Source organism: Pteropus alecto, unplaced genomic scaffold (genome assembly GCF_000325575.1).
Source record: "Pteropus alecto unplaced genomic scaffold, ASM32557v1 scaffold60, whole genome shotgun sequence".
In the NCBI taxonomy this organism is placed as follows: domain Eukaryota; kingdom Metazoa; phylum Chordata; class Mammalia; order Chiroptera; family Pteropodidae; genus Pteropus; species Pteropus alecto.
Window position 1 is genome coordinate 1,963,593 of NW_006430726.1, and position 4,785 is coordinate 1,968,377.

A 4,785-nucleotide genomic window follows, 5' to 3' on the forward strand; every position below is an offset into this window, starting at 1 on the left:
CTTCTGAGACACAACAAACACCTTGCCCTCCCAGTCCCAGCCCCGATGCAAAGCCGCAGGCTGAGATCGGCCCACCCTCCAACCGAGAGCAACCAGAAGACACATGACACTCACTCTGGCTCAAAGCTCACCGGAGCATGGCCGCTGCTTTCCAAGAGCAAACAATCCAGGGAGATGGTTCTCAAACAACTTCGACTACAAAGCACCTGGAATGTGCTTTTTGGAACATTTTTAGACACTAATATATTAAACCTGTAATGTAACCAAACAGATATTTCGGTGGTAAATGAAATTATAACCCCTTTCTACTAGACATTAGCTTAAATAAACGATAGAAAGTACCGTGGTTTTAAGGTGAAATGTGAGTACTTAAAATTTACAAAAGAATTCTATGCGGTCACTTTGCCTTTTTCTCTTCCACTTGGAAAGCACACGGAATTACTTCATTGTGGCTGGGGAGCCCCCCTCGGCCGGGCTCCCAGCAACCCAATGGTCCCAGGGTGAGACCCGCTATCCTAACATTAAGTTCACGGACATCAAGGACGGGGTCACCCGGGGAGTGGAGAGGAAGGACGTCAGGACACCTCTGGTCTCCCCAGGAGGATGCTGGAGCCAGGCCTCAGAAGCCACCTCCTTCAACACTGAGGGAGTCATCCTTCCTCCTGCGAAAGCTAGAAAACGGACAGACAGAATACTGGTAGAATAAGCAGGGATTTACCACGGCACATGGCAGCTCGCAGAAAGTGACGGGAGGGGCCGCAGAGCTGATTCTGTCTAAGGCCCGGACACCGGCTGCACCTGCACCAGGTCTCAGTGGCAGTGGCTGCCTGGAGCTCTGGGCCGAGAAAGAGTCTAAAGCTCTTTGGGTCACAGCAGAAAAGCGGCAGTGACCTGTGACTTCTACCTGGGCTCACCCAGCCCCTCGTGGAAGAAATAAGGGAGGGAGCTGAGCTCCAGACAGACAGCAGATGATTTAGAGGTAGGGCAGCACTGAAAACACACTTTGGCTTTTTGAACACTGATTGACACAGTGGAATTCAATTCAAATCAACATTGTATGCGTCACTGTGTACGCGTGGAACATGGTAGGCTCCAGGAACTCATAAACGCCTCATGGTAAATCACCGACATCCCGGGTTAACCGCTGCTTACGGTGAGAGTGAGTTCTTCGATTAGTTTTCCATTTCGGGTCACTGTTTTAAATCTGGGCAATCAGAAGGGCACGTAATGTCCAAAAGAAATCTCGACTGCCTTGTCCATGTACGTCGATCTCTGCGTGACCGCTCTAAGCTTTGGGTGTGATCCCTCTGACTGCACCCCAGAGCCAACACGCTGTACGCAATGCACGCGCTCCGAGAAAGTCATGTGGAATTCTCATTTCCCGAGTTAGATACCCGGAGTCCTGAGGACATGTTAGAGTCACAACACCACGACGCTGAGTAAGTGGAACACTTTCCTGTCTAATACGAGACGTCTGGGTCTTAGTAAAGCCGGAGACACTGTCATGCTCTGACTATAGGAAGTCCAGGGCTTTGTCTAATGTCATTGATGACCCTGTCACAGAATTCTAGAAGTGGCATCATCAAAACCCACACCTGGACCTGGGAGGCTTAGCCAGTGGCTCCTCATCTGACCACACGTTTTCCCTTCCCTGCTTACCCTGGGAATGGCACGCTTTGTTCAGAAAGTGGCTGATGAACGGCACACCTGAATATGGAGATTTTTAATGAAAATGAATTTTTCGATGTGTTAAGTGCATAGACAGAGGCAACCAAGGGACTTTGGAGACTCAAGACTGAGAAAATACGGAGAGAATGCCCGTGTGGAGTAGGGGGGTGTTTCAGAGGGGAAATGCATCTTGAAGCCCGAAACCCACTTGGGCTCACGAGAGCCCCGGCAGTCTCTGAGGCCACATTGAAGACAGCCTTTTTTTTACATCTGTCATAGCTTTTCAAAGGGAACGTGAAATACATGCCTGTGAATGTAGCCAAGGAGGCTTGCTCTGGGAAGTGCCCATGGTGTGAGTCAAGGGGGCAGGGACCCACCTAGAAGTAGAAGGCCCTCCCCGATTCCCACGCCAGACCCTGTCACACTCCCGCAGCGTCTCAGTCCGACCCCAAGACTGATGCTCAAGCAGGGAATCGAAGGACCGGCTCAATAAGCTAGGCAAGGAATACGACACAGCCATTCCAAACTGAGTCGGAAAAGCACTTAAGGTAGAGGAAACACCTCTGACGCGCGCTCCATTTAAAAAGTAGAATCAGACAAGTCAGTCTGCACCGTGAGGTTCCGTGTGGGGCGTTCGCATCTTGGCCGAAACGGGTCTGTCCGTATGAGCGGGCAGCACTTGAGTTCTTGACGTTCGAATTTCCTGTACTTAGCAACTGTTCTAAAGGAAACGTGTTCGTTTTATAACTGAAAGGAATTTCAACAGGTTGTTGCCTGGCTCTTGACGCAAATCACCAGGGACCTAAAACATAAAGATTCCTATTTGCAGACTGTAATTTTTTTAAAAGTCTGGTTAAAGATTCTAGGTACTACATTCTAATACGGAATTCGGTGATTTAAAAGTTCATCCTTATGCATAGTTGAACGCTCTCTCTTGCTACAACTTAAGTCATGTTTTACTTGATCTTACAGTGAGTAAGTCTTTTAGGAATTCCTAAATGTCCCCTTCGTCTTCCCTTTAAACTAAGCAAACTCCCTTCGTAAGGCGCCCCGTTTTCCATATCAAATCATTTCCATTTTTCCCTCTTGTATTGTTTTTTTTTTTTTCCATTTTGTTTTATAGAAAATTGAGGCCAGAACGGTAAGCATCGTTCTTAAGGGGTAGTTTACAAACACACATACATGCACACCCACATACACCCACACCCTTTCCATCTGCTAAAGAAAATCCACCAGATAATTTTTTTCAACAGAAGGCACTCAGATCTTAACGGTTTCTTGATCGACTTTGTATCTACTCATTTCTATTATTACAATACTCCCTCCCTACTGAGAATTCTCATTATACGAAATTCTAGTATATGTAATTTTAATTCTGTGTATTTTTTACACATTAGAGAGAATTGCAGTTTGAGTTTATAGAAGTCACCAGTTCTTCAGAGGTATTACATAAAAGTGCATTGAAATATATATATAGTCAAATCATATTTAATAACATGGAAAGATGTCACAATATGTCATGGAGTTGGATTAAAAGATTACCCAACAGGATATAAAATATAATCAACAAATTCAGACCAACAGGGCCTGGCAGACTGGACGAGACAGGCTGATTGGTCGGGGACTGGTGCTGACTGAATATCAAGTCGCGAAATATTTTGAACATCGCTTCTAAGAGTACCAAAATGGGCTATTATTAACCGCTCTAAATCTCGTTTTCCTTATTTATAATAGCGGAGAGAAGAGGGTAGAAGTTTTCCTACTCTGGAAGCCATTGTGTGGCTTGGAAACAATGTATATAACATGCCCTGCAAACAGTAGGCACGCGACACGTGACCATGAATACACTGAAACACAATATTCTCAATCATTCCGGCTACAGAGCATCGCAGAGCCCTCCTAATAGGAGCCTCTCTGCGCTTCCATCCGAACAACGTGGGCCACGTAGTCTCACCCCAAAACCCCACCCCTCCCACGACACTGCCCCACCCCTTGGTTAAAAAATATAATCGAGGTTTTGTAAAAATGAATGGGAGGACACGCACATGGAAAAAAATAACAGCAGAAGGACATAAAGCAAAATGAGTAACGTCAAGTATATCTGAATGGTGGTAATGGAAGCTATTTTTACTTTCCATTGTTTGTAGTCTATATGGATCACCACGGAATAAATATCGAAATACCTACAAGGATAAATAAAACGCTTTTTAAATTAAAAAATATATATATATTTTGAAAAAGCTGACATGGGAACGGGCACATAAAATAATGTTTCTGATCCTGTGTGTCTAAAAAACAGTTTTAAGAAGATTACAACGCACCTCATTACATTTGCAAAGAATGGAAGTCTTGAAAAGTTCCTAGGCAGCAAAGGGGAATAAAGGGAAACAGTCTTCTATTACTTGTTAACAGTGCAGACTGCTCACTCACGATGATAGGTCTCAAGCCCTGTTTCTCTGAAAAGGGCATAAAGTTTTTGAACCTAAATTACTCTGCCATGAATTCTCTTTGCATGAGGTTTTGTTGTGAATATGGCACTTATGACCAAGGAGGCTGTGCTATTAAAATTCTGTTTCTTTGCATGTGTCCTTACTGTCCCTCAAAAAATGGTGTGGGGTTATTTGAAGTAAAAGAAGATTAGATCCATGTCTCTTTTCATATATCAACGTTAATTATAAATAAATTCAAATTGCATTGCAATATATAAACCTATAAAAAAAATTCTAGGAAAAAGCATAGGTCATGATCTCTGTAATTTTGAAAGTAGGTCGTCAAAAAACAAACGAGCGGCAGATTTTAGGACATACAAATCAAGACAGCATATGCGGCGATTATCATAATAGACAAAACGGAATGAGGAACGACTGGGAAGAATATTTGCTTGGAACAGATGTGCTCTTCCAAAGCAATACAAAAAATGTGGGGACAGGTGGGTCTAAGGAAAGAGCATCTCACCAGATGGCAGAGCCACCTAAGTGACCTGTACTGTGCAAGTCTCTGCATTTCAACAGGACCCAGCATTTAGAGTAGCCCTGGTACAAGTGACCGGAACTACAATTCTCTTTGAACTTGGAATATGAGTACACGACCTATTCGTCTTAGTCTTAAAAGGGAAAG